At 41.6% G+C, this 20973-nt stretch overlaps 1 non-coding gene across 1 annotated transcript; it reads right to left on the reverse strand.

Annotated features, from left to right (window-relative positions):
* Window positions 1-6940: 6940 nt before the first annotated feature.
* LOC134419165 (U6atac minor spliceosomal RNA) lies at window positions 6941-7066 on the reverse strand. Its single transcript, XR_010027991.1, has one exon. It is a non-coding gene; the product is annotated as a U6atac minor spliceosomal RNA (small nuclear RNA).
* Window positions 7067-20973: the final 13907 nt, after the last annotated feature.

The following is a 20973-nucleotide window of genomic DNA, read 5'->3' on the forward strand; positions in this document are numbered from 1 at the left end:
ATCTTCCTGGACAGCAAAAATGTTATACACCATGCTCCAGGAACAAGACTGGGGAAATGACCAATGCTGAATAAAGATGTCGGCTCTGCTGGGGGGATCCCTCACCCCAGGTGGTTTCCTCCTGTTGGCAGCCCCAGAGCATGGAAGTGGGGACAAGCACCCAGGCATGGGGTCCCGGCTGGAGCCACAATGAGCGCCTGCTGCTCATCGTGCGGAATCGTGGCTGGAGGCACCAGGGAAAGAGGGAGGAGGCTAAAGGATGAGCATCCTGTGCTTCGCTATGGAAGGAGAAAGGAAAACAGTCAACTGGTAAAGGTCTCTGGTGAATTATCTTCGTCCTTCCAGAAACCGATACTTTGGCATAATACTGCACAAGGTTTTAGGTGTGTGCCAGCTCTCATCAGCCCCAGCTGGAGTCTGAATACACTACAGAGCTGCTGACCTTTCTTTTCTCTTCTTGGTGCACAAGCCTGATATAGAGATGTCCTTTTGCTTTGCTTTGTCCTATACAAATCTCATTGTTCTCTCCCCAAATACCACGGGTAATGTAGAATTAACTCCATGCCACAAGATGCAAAATAGTGATAATGCAACACAGTGGCTAAAAATCACTTGAAGACAGACAATCAGCTACCATCACCAAATTGTCCTGGATTGCAGTTTATATTTAGTCTGAATGTCAGAAAAGATGGATTCTTTAAAGACTAAGGGGAAGCTACAGCTTTGCCACTTGTTTCAGTCTGAGTATTACCCTGGAACAAGTTGGGAAACAGGCTGTAATTGGAGCCACTGTTCTTTCATTGATAACTGTCTGTAAGCACATACTGCAGAGGGGAAGGCAAGAAGAATAAATTAAATATATTGGTCTTTTACAAAAAACTGGATTGGTCTATCCTGGTTGCACACCTCACATGTTGGATGGTCCCACTCCTCTTGGTCTGGCTCTCTGGTTGGATGCACCTCAGCAGCAATGACTTCTTCCCTTTGCTTCTTGAGGAATGAGTGGGGAGTTAGAAAAATAGTTCACAAAGACAAGGGAAGGGAATTGCTGCTACTCCCAGGCTGGTATATAGATAATTTAGATTGGAAAAGACCTTTAAAGTCATGAAGTCCAATAATCTGTACTATGTCTGAGGTTAGACCTCTGAGCCCTTTCACATGGACTTGGCACAAGTTTACTCCCTACCAGCATCACTATCTGTACCCTGGCCAAAAACCCCAAGGGGATTCAGGCCAGCAGACACTTTTGTTTCCTCCTCATCTGCTTAGACACCACAGGATATATCTGATCTACCTGTGATGAAAGGGAAAAAGAGCCTTGCATACCTTTTTTCCACTGAGCAATTAAGAGCTGAGCAGCAAGTTAGCTTCAGACAAATAAAGGAAAGAAATAATCTCCTGCTTGTGTCCAGAGTGACCGTCTGGCCAACCGACTGCTGGCAGTGTGTCACTCCCCAGGCAGCCTGCTGACAGCCCAGCACACATCAGCCTCATTTTCTGAGAGGTTCTTTTTTGTTAGAAAAAGGGAAAAAGCTTTTGAAGGCTCCTTGTTGAGCTCACAGCTGGATTTGGGAATCAGACAAGAAGTTACCTGGGGCTGACATGGAAGTCTTTGACATAGCCTCACTTAATAGAACAGTTCACATCCCAGACAGCAGCAAGAGGAAAAAACAGCAGTATTCCCATGGTGCTGTACTTCTGGCCATTCTTGAGATATGTGCCCTCAGTCTGACACAGGGTAGGAATAAACCATGAACCCTGTGATTCACGCTGGAGCTGGGCACCATGGGCTCTCCTTACCCTGACCCATGCCTTCACTGGGAAATGTTCTGGAAGAAAATAAAGAAAATAAATGTTCTTGGTCAAAATAAAGAAGCATGAATTAGCAATGACTATATGGAGTATATAATGAGTAATTCCATGTTTGTATTCCCAGGGATTAATCCACAGGCAGCAGTTACAAGAATGTAATTATTTGATGTAAATGATGACTATTCTTATTAATAATGTTTATATTCTCTCTCTATGCTATTTGAGTTCCCTTTCTTATCATTACGGTAGAGGAGTTTCCTCTTTAAAGTTAATTTCCTTTTTCCCCCTAGTTTCCCTCCATAAGAGAAGTAAAAACCTTCCTGAAATCTGATGGCTCTGCTGCTCTGGACCAGAGCAGACAGCCAGTTCCGTTTCCTTGCCAGTTAGTGATTTTCTCATGCTGACAGATGTGCGAGACAGCGATAGATCAGATTAATTCTAATTTCTGAAGTGAGCCGACATTTGAACCCAGCTAATTTAAAATGTTCTTTCTGTGTTTAGTCTGCTCAGGCAATTTAACTGCAAATCTTTCTCTCAGTGCTGTCCTTTCAGCTCCTGTCGTTGGGTACATGGAGCCAGCGCTCACCGCTCGCTTATTACGGCAAACAGATGCAAGCAAATGGGCAGCTCACATGCATGCAATGCCCTGCATTGATTGCCTCTTCTGCCTCAGCACAGCTTTGGAGGACAGCTCAGCTTGCCCCTCGCTAGGGGATGGCTCCTTCTCACCTTGTCACCCAGGAGCTGAGGGACATCACTTTGGGTAGGGTGGTGGAGGGTACGAGCTTCAGCCATCTCGCAAGGCAGCCCTCAGTTTAATCCTATTATTTTCTTGCTTTTCATGACTCACTAGCCTCACAATGTGATTTGAATCAGCCTAGCATAAATATTTTTTAAAACACTCATTTTTCTTTGTTTCCACAGATGTCCTTTCCAAGGCTGCTTTCATTTCTCTCAATTCCTGTCTTTGCTATTTCATCATGAATACACTTGCAGGCCTCTTTCTAGGATATCCAAAGGTATCTGCATCAGAATATGTCTCTTTTTCTGAAGAGGCTCTATAATTTTCATTGTAAATAATGAAAGCCCAAGATTGTTTTCAGTGAAAATTAGATTTTTTTCTTTTAATAGAAAATCACCTCAGCCTATAAAAATTGCTTTAATCAAAATCTCAGTGTTTCACTGAAAATGTCTTGATGTAACCTATTTGAAAAGTAAACATAGGCAGGAAGACAATGTTTTTTCTTTTAAGAGCACTGGTTTACCATTTATAGCCTCTTGAAATTCTTTACACTCCAAATTTACACATTGTGAAATTAGTGTCAATTATGCTAATCTTTTTAATCCACATTCTTAATATTGACAATACTCTAATCTTTCAGACACTCAATTGTTTTCACATTTTATCTTCCTCCCAGCTTGATAAGCAGTGAATCTCTTTCCACACTTTCTTTACTTTTGGTCTTTCCCCTATAAAGCATATACTCTTAACACAATTTTATTCTAGTCCTCCTTCTGTCTAATAAATGCATTTCTACTGTAGCCAGCTCTTGTTATCCCTTTGCTTTACTCTCATCTGATTCTCAGAGGAAAATGGAAAGTCTTCCTACAGGTTTTCAAAGCAAAACCAGACAACTTTCCCAGTTATTCCATATTCTGGTAGAATTCCATATTTCTGATACCAAAATAAGGTTAGGAATCTACCATAACATATTACTGGAACAAGGAAAAACCAAAATGCCACAGAAAGATAGTTCATAATTTTTAATTTTAAAAAGTAATTTTAGATGTTTTAGAAAGTTTTGCCATTTGCTTTTGAGAACTTGGAAAGGTTTCAGAAGGCTTAGAAAAAGAAGCTTTTTTTCACTTCCTCAGAAGTTCTCTCTTGTCAGTGGCACTTTCTGCCCAGCCCCAGCCCCTGGCTGTTTGCATTTTTACCTCCCCTGATGCTTCTGTGTGCCTGTCACAGGCTGTATCCGTGTCCTTTTGTCCTTCTGCAGCTGCAGTCACAGATCTGTGCAAGAAATTCGTCTTTCAATGGATTTACAATCTGCTATTTTAATCAGTTCTTCCTAGACATTATATGCCTTTAATCCAGTTTCATTCATAGCTACTGGTAACTTTGATATTTTAATCAAATGTTTTTGTCCATTGCATTTTGCTTTTATTATCTGAGACTGAAGAATGCTGTTCTCTCTGTTAATAGTGGACTTCTTCAACACCTCTTTGGGCAACCTTAGCAGATCCTGGGACAGCATTTTGAAACTGTGTGGTCTCATATAATCAATGATAAAAAATTAAAATTAAATCTTGCAAAAATTTCTAATTAAAAATAAGTGTAAATGAATACAACTTTGTTTCTGGAGACGCACCATTTAAATAAGTGTTTTTCCTATCAGAAGCATATAGCATATTGTTTACTGCTTTGGAGAAATGGTACCAGTATGTGGCAGATAATAAACATTTACCTTAATGGTAAAACATTTACCTTAATGGCAAAATCTCTTTTGCATAAGTTCCATACATTTATTTTTCTCTTTTGCCAGGACACCCTGACAAAATTTAACTTTTGTCAAGCTTTGAAGAGAATGTGTCTAATTTCTGTCTCACAATACTTCCTAGCTCACTATAAATACAATGTCATTCTTGAGCAGCATTGTGTACTGAATCTGTAATGTCTTGCAAGATAATTGTTTCAACTCATTGAATAAATGAAAATCACATGGGATCCATTCCAAACCTGATTTTTTTTTTTTCATAATTTAACTTGCTCAGTGTCTTGATTTTTTGCCCTTTTCCATGCACAGATATTTAATTATTTACTCCATAAAACCTTAAAAAAAAAAAAAGGAAGGAAAGCTCCCCATCATGCCAGATCAAACATTTGTAAATATTGAATAAGTGGATAAAAAAGCATGCTAGACAAGACCATGATCATATAATGTGACAGTACTGTTTAATAAATCCTTTCAAGAAGTGTTTGCTTCATTGTCTTTGATTGTTGCTGACTGGTTACTTCAAGTTTCTTACTGTTTCTGAGAACAGAAAGTCCATGGGGAGCCACACTGCCTTCTGTATCATTGGAATTGATTTGTCCTTTTGTGCTGCTGCAGAAGATGGTGACTGTTTTCATTTTTCTACAGAAATATTTTGCTAAGCATCTCTAACAGAAGGAAAGCATCTCTAATGCACTTCATGGGGTTTTTTACTCCTTACAGGCAGGACTGCAGGTAGGTAGGGAGCCCTGTGTGACTTCCAACCTAGCAGTGCTGGAGTCTTTATCACAGGTAACAGACCTTCCAGACACTGGGCAGAGAAATCAGAAATTCAATATGAACTATGCCCCTAACACCAAGCCAGACCATCCCCACACTGATTAAGGTGTGTGTCAGTGCACTTTATCCAGTGCTTAGGAAAGGGCAGCTCTCTCCTCCCTCACTGTTGTCTTCTTCTGCTCCTTTTTTGCTCAAATATATGTGGCACTGGAATATTTTAGATCATTTTCCCAGTCTGGTTCAATACACACTGTCAAAGAAGGATTGGAGGGCCTGAGGTACAAACTGTGCTTCTGTGTGCTTTTGAAACAGTTTGGCTGTGCTCTGCTCTTGAATCACGATAAACTGTAAAATGTCAGGTCAGTCCTTAAAGAATTAGTAAATGAGAGAACAAGTGCTACATGCAGGAGGAGTGAAAGAGGCTCCTGATGAAATATGAAGACAGAGATTGCACATCTGTACTGTATATTGTGCTACTTGTTAGTATATTTATAAACCTTTTAAAAAACAACCCAGATTTCTGAGAATAGTCAGTTTTAGAAAAACTGACGACTGAAGCAGAGAAAGAATTAGCTTTCTCATTAAATGCTAGTTACTGATAACACTTGACTGACCTATATACCTCCTAAACAAGAAAAAGGCATTTCTAGAGCACCTGGGGAAATTAGCCATGGCTAAATTTTCTTTAGATTTTAGAAATTACGTTAATCGTTTTATGCCTACAAGTTTCATAATGTGGTTTGAGCTAAGCAGCTGTTGCTTATGCTGCTTGTCTCATGCAATGCAGCAGAGTTGCATGAGAATGAGAAAGAGAATGAGAATGAGAGCTTCAGGATCCAGCCACAGCACAGCAGAATATTAATGAGCTAGCTAGCATCCTGTTTGGTGCACATGGGAAGTGAATAAACCCCCAAAAAGATCTGAAATGTTGAAGGAGCCCATAGTGTGGTACAGTGCCCAGCACTGAGGGAGAAGGAGCCTTAATCTGTACGGCCTTCCCACTGCTGCTGCACTCCAAACTCCCATGTGCACTCCCTAGGGAGACTCCAGAAGGGATGGATGGATGGATGGATGGATGGATGGATGGATGGATGGATGGATGGATGGATGGATGGATGGATGGATGGATGGATGGATGGATGGATGGATGGATGCAGGGCTTCTGTGCTCACCAGAAGCTCTTTTGGCACCTTCCCTCCTGTTCTTAGAGCCCACTCTGGCCAGGAGTACCTGCTGCTTTCCTTCCCACAGCATGGACTCAGAGCCAGGCAGGGGAGTGCAGGGCAATGGGGCACAGCTCTGTTCCCCATTGTGGGAAGGAGGGTAAAGCCTGCAAGAAGAAGGCAGAAAGGAATTTTACCAGATCACATCTGAAACCGGAATTTTACCTGTACTGCGAAGAAACCCCGAGTCAGTTCTGGCTGCACACCTGACAGCAGCATTTTGAAGTCTTCTGTAACCTACAGTAAGGGTTCTGTGCATTTGTGTCTATACCTCAAGTGCTGGAATAGACATGTTTATGCAATTCAATAGTCCAAAATATTTTTTAACAACCAACAGGGAATTTGGACAGGCAGCAACTTTAAATACTTGCCTTTTGCCTTGTCACGGAATCACAGAATATTCTGAGATGGAAGAGACCCACAAGGATCATTGATTCCAACTCCTGGCCCTGCACAGGACACCCCAAGAGTCACACCCTGTGCCCGAGAGCATCATCCAAAAGCTTCTTGAACTCTGCCAGGCTTGGTGCTGTGACTGCTGCCCTGGGCAGCTGTTCCAGTGCCCAACAACCCTATGGGAGAACAACCTTTCCCTATATCCAACCTAAGCAGCTTACGCTGTTCTTTGGGTTAAACATGGTTAGATGCCACAAAGTAGGTGGCAGTGCCTTAACTGTATGCATTTTGTACAAGCCACAAGGGCCTCTTCCATCCTTTTCAAGGGGAGTGCTGATCTTCTTTCCTTTCATACAACACTCAAAAAAAGGTCATAATTCAGAATTACCAAACATCCATAATTCATAAGACCAGACATCCAAGTGAATAAACCTTGTCCTGCTTCTACCACCTACTTCAAACCTGCCATATGTCTCCTTGAGGTTTGAGGGGATGAGCACACATCCCATACCTTCACTTCTGCAATCAAAAGTCCTACTGAAAGGCACAGAGAAACCTGGATTATGAAAAATGGCATATAATCAGTAGCATGTAGCATCAGTCTGACTGACATGTGCCTACTGTCACTGCTCTTCCTGATCTTCCTTGTCTTCTGGGGGTGCAGAAGACAAGTTCTGTTTTCAGCCATCTCTTGATGTCAGCCCAACACCCTTCAAAAGCACCACAAGCATATTCACAGCAACACTACTAAATACAGACAGCAGAGGAATGATTTGGAAGCAGCAGTATTTCCCTGTTAGATTCTTGTGTCTCAGATAATGAGATGCATGATGCCTGCCTCATGCTGATAGCTGGGCTATTGCTTGCTTTTTATAAGAAATGATTTGCTGGTGAAAAGCCAATCAGCAAAATGCTGAATGTATTACTATGTAATTTCATGTGAAAATAGATAGAAACAGCCTGTATCCTTGGATAATAACTAAATATTGATTTTCTAGTAGTTGTTTTATCTTCCCCCAAATCATCATTTATTAATGGAGACAGTTCAGCCTCTGGTTTAAATACGATTTGCTGAAGTTTAAGTCCCTATTTCTCTTACACTGCAGCTCTAAGTAAGCAAATGGTTAGTAGATCTTTTCATCAGTGGGCACAAGGCAAAGGTATTCCAGACTCTTATGGTGAAGGTCATGAGCTCCGTTTTTTGAGAGAGACAGCAAAAAATAATTACAAGATTCAGATGCAAAGAAACCAAGAAACACTAGTCCTTCATGCAACGTACATTTAAACCTTGAAATCTTTGCCCATGGAGTATTAAGTGCTTGAATAAGCATAAAAAGCAAGACAGGTTTGCTTGGACAAGTTGGCATTGAAATACAAGAATTTTGTAGCATTCAAGGATTTATTTAATATAAATTACCAATGTGCAGTGTGTGTAGCTCTGTAGAAAACAGGATATACTGGGGTGAGTTGTCATGATATGCCTGCTCTGTCACTATTCTCTCCCCATCAATTATTCACTTCTTCTGGCCCTCTGGGGTTAGACAGACCTTTGATTCAATCTTGTCTACTCATTTTGATGCTCTAAAAAATAAACTCCTACATTCTGTAAGTAATTTTCAGTTTGACCTTCTATACACAAAAGGTACAACCTCTGATACAGGAAAGACAATTGATGAAGAAAGAGCTTGTCTTATTACCTTGCTTGTGTCCCAGATGGTGAATAAAAATAAGTTACATTGAGTCCACATTCAGAGTTCACATTTCTGAGTCAGCTATGAGGGAAAGTGAATGAATTTGAGCATAGGGCACCAAGAAGAAAAAAATAGTAAAGCAGAGAATCTAGCTTCATCTGTCTCCTACAAATCAATCAATCAATAAGTAAATTTCATTTTTTTAACTCTCTTGGCTGTTTCAAACTGAAATTGGAGATTTTTGTCTCCCAGATTTTAAGGAGAGGCAGGATGCACTATTATTTGACTTCTTAGAACATGTAAAATTGCTGCCTTCCATGGCAAAGAAGAAAATCATGAAAGAAAATTAAGTGCTCTTGTTAGTACAGTACACTTAAATTAAAATCCTAAAATGTTCCTTACTAATGAAACACATCAAGAAATCTCTCCTAGCTACATTAAAATGTAAAAATTTTATTGGAAATAGGTATTTCTCATAAGAACAGACGAGAGGCTTTGGTTTTCTGTATCCATTTTATTACCTTGACAATCTTAACATTAACCCTGCTCAGCTTACTCTCTCATCTGAAGCAGTAGAAGAACCTCAGGGCTGCCAAGGCTTGAAGACTACAGAAATTAGCATCTGCATATATAAGATTATAAGTTATCATGAAAACTCAACAAAAATGTTGTGAAATCATGTCACAATATGGAAACTAGCTCCCAGAATGATGCTTTTCATTGTGGTAACTTTTGCAATGGACACCTCTCCAGCTTGTTCCCAAATCTGTCTGGAGAATGGCTTTAAGTGGATGTCCAGCAGGAGTTTTGCCTTGTTCCAGTTATATGTTATGGTAGTCTCCTAACTCCTGACTCTCTCTTAGTGCCTCACTAAGAGAACCAAAAAATGTTAACCTTTGGGCATGATGGATGTTTGTGATGATTCTGTGACTAGTCTGAATCAGACAGATGGAGCGCTGTCATTCCCATGGGATTTGTCTCTCACAGGGTCACAGAATGGGTAAGGTTGGAAGGGGCCACAGTGGGCAGGGCCATCCCAGGGCACAAGGCACAGGATTGTGTCCACAGGGTTCCTGTGTATCTCCAGTCAGGGAGACTCCACAACCTCTCTGGGCAACCTATTACAGAGCACGATCACCTGCACAGTGAAGAACTTCTTCCTCATGTTCTGGTAGAACTTCCTGTGCATCAAGTTCTGCCCAGTGTGCCTTTTCCTGTTGTTCAGCACCACTGAGCAGAGCCTGGATCTCTGATATTCTCCCTTCAGATACTGATAGACAAGGATGAGGTCCTCTCTCAGTCTTCTTGACACTGAACAGGCCCAGCTCCCTCAGCCCTTCCTCACAAAAGAGGAGGGTGATGCTCCAGTCCCTTCATCATCTTTGTTCCCCTCTAATGGACCCACTCCAGGGCTTTATTGTCTCCCTGGAACTAGACATCACTCCAGATATGCCTCACCACGGCTGAGCAGAGGGGCAGGATCACCTCCTTTGCCGTGCTGGCAATGACTTTCCAAATTCCTTTCCAGCATACCACTGGCCTTCTTGCCCACAAGGACACATTGCTGCTCTATTGTCCCCAGAGCTGATGTCCAGAGGCTGGCCCCCAGCCTGTACTGATGCAGGGGATTACCCTTGCCCAGGTGCAGGACCTTGCCCAGGTGAAGGACCCTGCATGTGTCCTGGTTGAACTTCAGATGTTTCTTCTCTTCCCATCCCTCCACACTGTCAAGGTCCTTCTGAAGGGCTACATGGCACTCACAGTAGTGATAAACCCCACAAATGTTGAGGCAGAAGGGATGCCATCCTGGAAGAGATGCTTTCTTCTCCTTTTTGGCACATTTAAATGCCAAGTCTTATTTTTACAGGAATGTGTAGTGTAAAACACACTCATTGGGCCAACTGCTGCTCCTCTGCACCATTACAGAGCCAGAATAATCTCAGGAGAATTGAATGAAAGCACTATATTTCCCAAAAGAAGCATGTGCACAAGCACTCACAAATCAACCAGGCTGTAGTTTTACAGAAAATGGTTACAACAAAAGGAAGAACTCAATTTCAGCAAATGTTTTGATCATGTCTGCACATGGAATAATGAAAGAAACCCAAACAATACAGTCTGCTTCTTACTAGAGTCAATAATGCTATTAAATTACAAAGAGGAGAATTCACACCTACAGGTGTTTTTTCATGCTTTTTTGTTTACTTTTTCATCTGGTAAACTCTTACTGATCTTGTACTGCTGTTGACTCATAGTCAATATGTTTGTCTGAAAAAATATCTCCATGTCTCTATTTCACTTGAGCCTCTACCTCTTGTAGTTTCCGCAGGATCCTATGGTTCTGAAGCTGGCTGCTTACTTTCTGCCAGTTCCACTGATAAAGAGCCCCAGGTCATGGAAAACAAGCAGCACCTCATGAACATCTTTGCTGCTGTTCTTCCTTTCAGAGAAAGAAGGGAAAAAAATCCAAGAAAAAAAGCTTTACCTAAGTTTGACTATTTTCTCTCTGTTTCTATGGGAACAAGAACAGATGAAGGAACAACTGCCAGCCATCAGCTGGATTGCTGAAACTCAAGCCAAAGGAAACTGGCTGCTGATGAGGAGCTTCAGGCTTCATTTGGACTGTCCACTGGGTTGCTAAATTTGCAATTTTGCAGTGTGGAGAAACAGGGAACTGCATCAGGTTTAAAACCAGTGAAAATAGTTTTTCCCTGGGATCTCTTCAAATCTTGTGACTTCTAGGACAAACTCAGAATAAAATATTTATTTTTACTAAAAGAAAGAACACAAAGACTACAAAGACTAGTAAACCTTCTTGCTCAATTAAATGCCCTTTAATTAAATGGTTAAATGCCCTTGAATGTTTTTTTAAGATTTTCATAACACTGCTTTAAAAGGATGGAGATCAATAGATATCATCATTATCACAGATTGTCAACTCAAACACTTAACTGAGTGAAAAGGGTACTAACAGATATGGGGTTAACAGGCCTGAGAAAAGGCTCTTTTTATTACCCATCCCTGACCACAGCTCTAATCTCTGACTCTGTTACCATTTCACACAGCTGTTCTTTTATAAAATCTGATCTCCTGGCTCTAAGACCTCAGCTTCTCTTTTCTATCCCCATACCGTGTCATTTCGATCTCACTTGCAATAAAATCCCCCATCTTCCTGTTGTCCCATTTTCAGGCATCTCTGTTTCAATCTCCTACCCAAGAGCTTCCAGCCACGGGTTCTCACCAGCCTCTCTTCCCCTGTGCCCATTGCTGCTGGCAACAGCTGTGGCCACAGCCCTGGCTGCTCTCACTTGCAGAGCCCCTTTCTCCTGTGCCCTCCCTCCTGCCTCAGGAGGGGTTTCAGATGGAGGACACAAGTTCCATTTACCAATAATCCACCCAAACAAAGCTCCAAAGAGATAAAAGTAGGGCATATGAAAAAAATTCGTCATAGTGCTAACGTAGTTCTTTTCCTTTTATTGCCTCTGTCAGAAATTGAGCGTGTGGAAGGGAGAGTTCTTCAGGCTGGTGCCACGATGGGATATAAATGGTCTGAGTATTGCTATGTGCAGTGGAGCTACACTGACCTAATTTATGGCAGCTGAGAATCTGGTCACCAGCTTACATGCCTACTGTTCTGTTTATGCTTTGCTTTGGAAAACACCGGATGGAAGCATTTAGCTACATTTTGTGGTGGCAAAAAAAAGTGCGTAATACAAATTTCTGCATGAAAAAGACTTTTCCTTCTTTTCCAGGGGCTTACTCCATCATTTTCAGTTATATTTGCCAACATCTGGCTTTTTCCTGTCCTTTTAAAATATTGTTCTACTCCAATCAAGCATTGCTCAGCGGGGGAGAAAAGGAGAAGAAAAAGGATGGACAAGTCTCAGTGTTAGGCAGCTAATAACTTTGTATTAAACATAGCAAGTAACTGAGGGTAAAATAAGACATCAGGCTAGTCTTTAGTTTTTTTCCCCATGAAAAAGAATATTTTGGTCTGGTATAATTTTACAGAGTTCAGTAGAGCTCCTAAGTATGGATTTACAAAGCAACCGTGACCTCAAGTGGCACACTGTTTGTCTGAATAAAATGCCTGCCAGTGTACACTAGGACTGAAGCACTCCTGAGTTGCTAGGTGCCACAGTGTTCAGATCCTGCAGGGTCTGCATTAAGTGCTTCCAAGATTATAAACAATGAGAACACATCTGTGCCTTAATAGCCTACATCTCCCTTTAGCCATTCTGCAGCCACATTATAAAAAGTATACTAGGAACACTGCCTAGGACCATACTTTGGTAATGAACTGTTTCAAAAATCAATTAAGCTGTGTGTGTTAATGGAAAATGTAAATCCAATGAATTGTTGAACTCTAATAGGCAATTCTCCCTGTGTAGATTTTGTCCTTCTCTAAAACTGGATGCAGAAACTAGGCTGCTTTTTGGTGTTCAGGGTTGGCTTTCACCTCTTTCCATCTGAAAAGTGCCTAGTGAGAAACTGAAATCTGCATCAGGCAAAGGTTCTCAGGAGCCTCTGAGAGGATAAGACTCTAAATATGGGTGTATATTACTTTCAGACATAAAAAACTCATAAACTTCAATTTCAAATGCTGAGGTAGGTAGGTAGGTAGGTAGGTAGGTAGGTAGGTAGGTAGGTAGGTAGGTAGGTAGGTAGGTAGGTAGGTAGGTAGGATGAGGGTGGTCCTGGTTACACACTCAAGCCACCAAAATTATTGCTGAATGCTAAAACCTGACCTCCTGATGGCCAGGAGGGAAGTATCCAGTAGTGATCAGTGAAGTGCCCCAGGAAATGGAGCAGACCAAAAAACCTGGCTACGTGAGGGGCCCTCCCGCCTTTTCAGGAGGCTTATTGTGGTGAGATTCCAAATAGGGACTATAGACAAATATATGGTTTCTAAAATCCCCATGGAGATAGAGAAAGTAGCACCCATTTTTTTCCAAGTAAAAGTGGTAAAAGCCACTCTACATTGACATCCTAAGGTGTAGGCTGCAATGTAAGGAAAGAAGTGTGGCAAGATGTGCAAAGTACATCCTTTCCCCTGGCTTTGCTAGGCGTTAGTCTTAGGGAGACCTGCAGATGGACAAAGCTGTGGGTGAGCCAGGACTTCACCAAGGACAGTAGAGTGTCTGCAAGCTTTCCACCCTGAGAGTGTCCCAGCCTGTGTCTGAGAGAATGTATGCTTAATTAGGACTGCAAATTACCCAGGTCAAATGAAGGCCTCCCACTTGGCCACCTCCAGTCAGAGTGGTAGGACAGGTCCAATGAAGTCTCAGTTGGGTGCTGCCAAGCATTCTGGGCAGGTTCTGTGATTTAAGGGCATGTACATCTAAAGGCATGACATGGTTTATTGGGAGATTTTCAAAGGAATAAAATGGAGTTGGAAGCATAAATTCAAAAGCAACTGTCACCAAAATTTGCTTCTCTCTGTCTTTCAGCACTTTTTGTAACACAAAGTTGAACAGTAAGCACATCAGCTGGCAGGAGTTCGGCTATAGACACCAACACCAAGAATCACAACAGTACAAAGATTAGAAGTGCACTTCAGTCTGGTAAAAGCAGTCCTAATAGTTAACCTCTTTCATCTGTTTTTCATCTCAGCAGCTGTGATCCTGGTCAGGTGTAACTTTGCTTTGGAAAACACCGGATGGAAGCATTTAGCTACATTTTGTGGTGGCAAAAAAAAAGTGCGTAATACAAATTTCTGCATGAAAAAGACTTTTCCTTCTTTTCCAGGGGCTTACTCCATCATTTTCAGTTATATTTGCCAACATCTGGCTTTTTCCTCTCCTTTTAAAATATTGTTCTACTCCAATTAAGCATTGCTCAGGGGGGGAGAAAAGGAGAAGAAAGAGGATGGACAAGTCTCAGTGTTAGGCAGCTAATAACTTTGTATTAAAAATAGCAAGTAACTGAAGGTAAAATAAGACACCAAATGCATGTAGAAAATCAATCATGCAGTTTCTAATCTGAAATCACGAGCACAGGAACAGAAAATGTCATCAGTGCTCTGACATTCCTCATTTTACTTATTCTTCTTTGATGAGTCAGCATTTCCTTTGTTTCAAACAGGAAGGCTTGCTGTGATAGAGCTGTAGTTATATTTGCACTATTGGCTCTTTCCCACTGTTTGAATGTCACTTGTTTAGGATTTCTGAAGACATAAGGCTGTAAACAGACCATGAAGGATTGTCACTTTTAGATCCCAAGAGGAAAATCTCTTCTGTAGCAAACTGGGTGGGAAGATGGGCAAGCAAATGTGAAAGGGGAGATATTCAGGGATGCTGTACAGTTCTGCCAGAATCACACAATGGCCTGTGTATTTTGTTTACCAGGATCCTCCCCTTTCAGCAGCAGAGCCTGCACTATGAGCACCTGTTTCCAGCAGAAGGGACAAGGACAAAATGAGTAAGTAAAATGTCTTCTTCAGCCAAAGTTCAGTATTTTTCAAGTCACATGACTGCCTCATCCTGCCATCTTGTCCGGTCAAGCAGCCATGCAGGATTTTCTGCTGCTTTACTAATGCTAAATTACTGGGCTTTGCATAGTTATTTGACGAATCATTAGTTTGGGGCTTTATTCAGAAATCAAGATTTAAGCATTATGCAGCCACATACTCTAATTTCCTTCATAATAGTTCCAAGCTTTCCATATATATATACAATCTCACAGAGAGAGAGAGAGAGAAATTTTCTGGTATCACCCGTATTATGTCTCAGAGAAGTAGCAAACTGAGCAACAAAAATGATGAATTGGATTTTTTTTTATGGACTGGAACAGCTATATTCTACCACAGGAAAGTCAGAGAAGCTAGAAATTAGCTGTATCATACATATGCAACAGATGCTTATGACATTATGGAGTGTTCCAGGACTTTGTCAGGAACAGATAAATAATAAACACAAAGTAGAAGTTGCTACATGCTCTTATAGCCCAAGATGGAAGAAGAGATCAGGAGAGATACTGCATAGTAGTTTATCAAGAGTAAGACAAAATACCATTGAGGTTTACAGCTAACTTAAGAGTCAGAAAGGCAGCTTCTTCTAAGGTTTAAAATCAGAATTCATGGCACAGGCACAAGTACTAAGGGGGGAAGCATGATGAATGGCATAGATAAATCAGAAAGCATACTTTCAGGGAATATTGCAAGCTTAGGCTTTTGAATAGCAATTATGGAGAGCATGATTTTTCATTTCAATTTATGTCCTGGTAATCAATTATACACTGAGCTGGATATAAGCCCTTTTGCTGCCCCATTAGAAGAAAACAAGCAAATAAAATAAGGATTCTGAATGCAATGAGTCCTCTTCCTCTCTTTTCTCTACCTTTGATTCCAGTTATCTGAGATAACCATGGAATTTTAACTTGGAAGAAAGCAAACTTGCTATGCACAGTGAGAATGACTTTATTATAGCTTCACCCTTGCATAATTTTTAGTTCTACTTGTCCTTGCAATCATTCCTCTGGCTTAATATGCCTCGTGAGAGATCTCAACACTGAAAACCATAGTGTATCCCTAATGCTGAATTTTCACCTGTTACCTACAGAAGCAGGAATTAAACTGGAAGAGGTGTCTTGATTCCTGCACATCATAGTGGCCTGAACAAGTTCTGTGTGGTTCTGTGCATCTTCCTCATGCTGTGGTGACAGAGGAGAGGTTTGCTGCTGCACACCCCCATCCCACCACGGCTGCCCCCAGCTCTGTCTTAAAGTATTTATATTTTGCAAAACCACCCATCAGCCAGTGTTAGTGTCAGTACAAGAACATTAACACTTCTTATCTATTAAACATTTTTCCCCATGGATCTCCCTGCCAGTTCAGTTCTGGAATGAGTAGTACAGCCGATGGAGGCACAGAGAAGATATGCACTGCCAAAGTGCCAGTCTACCACAACAAACTCCACATATTAATGTGAAGTGGCCATCAGCTTTTGGTGCCTCAGGCCACTTCAGTGTACCAAAGAGTGGGAGGTACAAGAGCAAGTTTGAATCAGGGCTAAGGATGAGCTCCCTGAGGGGAATTGCCACAGCAACCCTGTCATCACTCACTGCCCTCGGTCTCCCTGTGACAGGGAGAGTTCCCTGTGCTCAGTCCAAGGGCACCTGTGAAACACTTTCTGTCAGCTCTGTTTGAGAGCTTCTCTGGAAGCTGGGCTATGCTGAACTGGAGAGGCAGCAGACATGTGGCACTTGCACACTTACAACTCGTGGAGCTGTCTACAGTGCAACCAGGATGAAGGATGCTGCCAAATGCAACGTGCTGCTTTGTCCTCACAGCAGCATAAACCGAGATTCAAAGCACTGAAAAACTGAAAAATATTTTCCCAGCTCAGCTCAGGATTCTGGGAGCAATCCTCAGAATCCCCTGAGAAAGGGTGTCTCAGCTGCAGCTCCAGCCCTCAGGTTTGATTTGGGGAGCAGCTGCAGCCGTGCTCTGCTGAGATGGGCTTGCTCCAAGCCAGAGTGCAACAAGAGCAAGGCTGGCTGTTTCACCAGCTTGGCTACCTTAAATAGATTTCTAAGTCACAGTACTGCCAACAAACTTTAAAATCCAGCTGGCTACAAATAGCTGATTTTGAAGGATGCTAAAAATAGGAGAATTGTCTTAAATTTCTCTTTTTCTATGCAAACTTGAAGGGATAGAAATTTTTTGACCTAATAAATGTTTAAGCATGGACTCTGTTGTTGAAGATATCATCCATAGCAGAGTTAGTAGATTATGAGGGTTGTGAAACGTGCAAATAAAAGTCTGTTTCATATAAACTCCAGTTTATATGTGCAATTCAGCTGCAGGTCCAAGAGGCAAACTACAGCCTTTTCTCCTATGCAGATCAGCAAAACAAAAATTATAATCATGTTTTAGAGCTACACTGTGCCTCCATCCATCCATCAGATACCTAATTCCACCGTCTTCAAGTTTTAGAGTTTGAAGCTCTCTTCCTTCCACAGGAGCTCAGTGAAGTCTGAGAGGGAAAGATTTTAATCCAAGGACCAATTTTTTCATATATCCCATCTGAAATTAGCTTATGAGGATCTTGTATGCATTATTCATCCCATATCCTGGCTAGAATTAATAAAACATCCATTGCTCCTGATACCTTATCAGCACAGAGCTGTTCAGCTGTATGGCATTTAGGTGGAGTAATGTACACATCCGGGTTTACTGGCTCAAGAACATGATGTGAGTTCTAAGGCTCAAACAATCACAGGAATTTCTTCTGAAAGTTCCTCAGTTTCCCCAGGCAACGCTGTCCCTCGTACATATGTCTTCATTTGGCCTGGTTTCATTTCTACACGTTTCTCTCACTGCCCTGACTAAAGGAAGAACAAAAGTCTATAAATCAATGACATCTTCACCAGCCTCGTTTTTGCTCTCTCTTTCTTTCTTCTTGAAGCAGCAGCTCATCCTGTGAATTTCTTACCAGCCTGTGACTTTCTTACTTCTCCAGCTTTACCAGCCTCAAAGTTCTTCACTACACTTGTACTAATGTCCTTTAAAATGACAGCCAATTGGAAATATGAAAATCACTACTGATTGCATAAATAAGCATTTGTAGTGCAGTATACCGATCTTTAGCAAAACCAATCTTGCATGGATTTACATACATCTCGTAGCTTTTCAGGGCAAAGAAGCTGTGATTAGGCACAAAGTAGTTTCCCCTATTGTGGAGTGGCATTTATAATGACGGTATTAGGTAAATAACTCAGGCATCCAAAGACAAAATTCATCCCTTAAGGTCATGATCTGGATTAAAGTAAGAAAATCCTGGAGAGAGTTTAGAAACTATGAAGCAAGGAAATGGATTATACTAATCAGTGAATTCAGTGAATTTTTTGTGGTCTGACTGATGAAATGCTGGTAGTATTTTCCATTCTGTTATTTCTCTTAGTGTCATCTAACTTATTGGTATGTTGACAAGGTGTGTATATCCACTGCACATTGTATAGAAGCAGGGTTATACACACAGACAACTACTTTCTACAGAACAACTTTTGCACAGCTCTCATGTACAATTTATATATAAATAGATATGCATATAAAACCCATTTTCTGTCAGGGCTTAGTCCTGCTTATGGCCTCAAATCTATTTTTTTCTCAGATTAACAATGTGAGAAAATCTTTCTGTTCAGTCACAGGCAGCAGCCGTGAGTGGAGATCACAATTCTCAGTGAAGGCTACTTACTCACAGGGCCCAGTGAGAGGGTTCAGCACTGTCCCCACTTACCAAAACCTCATCTTCACTGGCTTCCCACAAAACCTGAGCAAGCTCACTCGGGATTGCTTCTCCACTTGCAGCATTGCCCTGTGCAGGCAATGTGACTTTAGCACCTGTCCAGAAGCAGCAGAGCGCTGTGCTCTCCTCCGAGGCAAACGCACGACAGCCTCAGCAAAGTGCACGAGTTCTGCCTCCAGGCTTGGGCTGCCTGGTGCCCAGCCAGAGCTGGGAGAGCACAGAGCTGGGAGAGCACAGAGCTGCAGCTGCACCTATGGAATAACGTGATGCTGTTGAGTCAGGGAGGGAAAGAAAGACTCCAGTCTTCAGGTGGATCAGAAGGCAAAGGCATTTAATGAAAGCAGTGCGTCTTTTATAATGTGACTCGCTAAGGTGATACTGGATTGGTCTCAAAGTAGAAACATCTCACTCTATTGGTGAGCTGTGAATAGCAGACTCTGGAGAACCGTATCTATAACAGCCACAGAGAGAGAGATAATAATTGTTTTAATTCTTCCTCTAAGATTCCCAGACTCAGCCTGGGAGAAATTATCTCTGTTCTTTCTTCGACTGAACTGAGAATATCCACAATAAGGGACCATTCAGGACTGCGCTGCTGCCAGAGACTGGAGACACATTTCTGCCAGTAAAACTTGCAAGGCATCAAAACATCTTCTTCCACGGAGGCCAAGAGAAAATTGATGACCAGCTAGGATCCTACATCACAGCTGATGGCATCTATGTGGTGGATAGGTCTCATTTCTGTAATATCAAAGATCAGCATGGCACTAGTCCCAGTGAGCTCATCCCGCCTCTGCTGCAGTATTTTATAGTAGATGTACTCATGGAGAATAAGGGAGGAGGCCTAGCCTAAATTGTCTGTACCTGTTCTGATATCCTTGTCCCTGAACCTGAGTGCCATGCAAAGGTCATAAGTTCCTGCCCATAAAACCATGCTATTCAATGTTTAATTGAACAATAGAACAGCTCTGAAAAGAAATACTTTGCTGCAGTGTGCTGGCTAGGTCACACTGATGAGAACTGAGTTACGTTAGTTCAAATTCTTGCTCTGAACCAATGGTGACATTTCCTTTTGGATGGGATGCCCTGCTGCCCACTAGCAAATTATGCAACGGGTGAACGCCGCTGTTATTCTTTGGCTTTGTATGAAACCTGTACCTAAGCAACAGGAAAAGAATATAATGCCTTGAAAATATCATTAAAGCACTAATAGGTGAATGGGGAGACCTGGATCCTGGTTCCTATTTCAGACAAAACAGAGTGTCCCCTGCAGACTTTACAGTCCAGTGGTCAGTTATTGCTTACAGGTTCACTTTCCCTTACAGGGAAATGGGGATGAACCCTGAATTTCCAGATCCTTCTGACAGCCAGGATTTGGGGCAACCCCGAGGGATATTGCTACATCATTGCTTTTGATGATAAAATGCTGTGTTTTCCTAGGGACATCCCTAGTGATGGGTACTAAAGTGTGCAGCTGTGCTCGTGCAGGAGCCAGGTCCCAGGGGTGACTAAGCCATGCAAGAGGCACAAGTCAGTGCTGGCTCTTCCACATCCCCTCTTCAAGTGCCAGTGGGAAAATCCACACCTTGAATGGGACACTGAGCATGGGTTTGTTGCCCTAAAGCAGGCACTGACCAAGGCAGAGAGGAAAGCCATGCAGTAAATTAGTGCACCAGTTCTGGCTCAGCACGATTGCTGCAGAGAAAGCTCAGGAAGCCATAAAATAAAGATGCCATGAAATAAATGGAAAGATTATTTGTAATTAATTGCTCTTATACAGGATGATGTAAAGCAGACTTAAAATTACAGAGAATTAGTCTGGCAATTGTAGATTTTGCACACACTGTCATGGTTACTTCAAAACTGTCTATACACCACACTCTAACAGGCTTAAAGGAGTTAAAAACAGAACTTTTAAATCATTTGCGTTTTAAATAAAGGAGGCTATTTGTAGTAATAATACTTTTGATGAAGGGTTCAGAGTCAAGTGATACATGTGATTGATGTCCATAATAATTGCACACTTCTATAATCCTTCCTCACCCATAAGAGTTTTACATTTTGGATATTATTAATATTCAGATAAAAATAACTTGTAGGCAATATCATGTCCTGAACATGGTGGAGAATTAATCTATTTTTGTACAACTGTTTAAGAATGATGGATACTTTTTTCTGCTCGAGTAAACACTAGCTAATTGTCTAGACCTCTCTTTTCTGCTCATGAAAATCCAAGTCCAAATGATTTCATGGGTATTTAAAGGATGGTGCCAAATACTGAATACATAAAGATGAATTTCTCCACTTGATAACGACCTGATACCATTCA

The sequence above is a fragment of the Melospiza melodia genome, chromosome 5, assembly GCF_035770615.1.
Source record: "Melospiza melodia melodia isolate bMelMel2 chromosome 5, bMelMel2.pri, whole genome shotgun sequence".
Taxonomy (NCBI): domain Eukaryota; kingdom Metazoa; phylum Chordata; class Aves; order Passeriformes; family Passerellidae; genus Melospiza; species Melospiza melodia.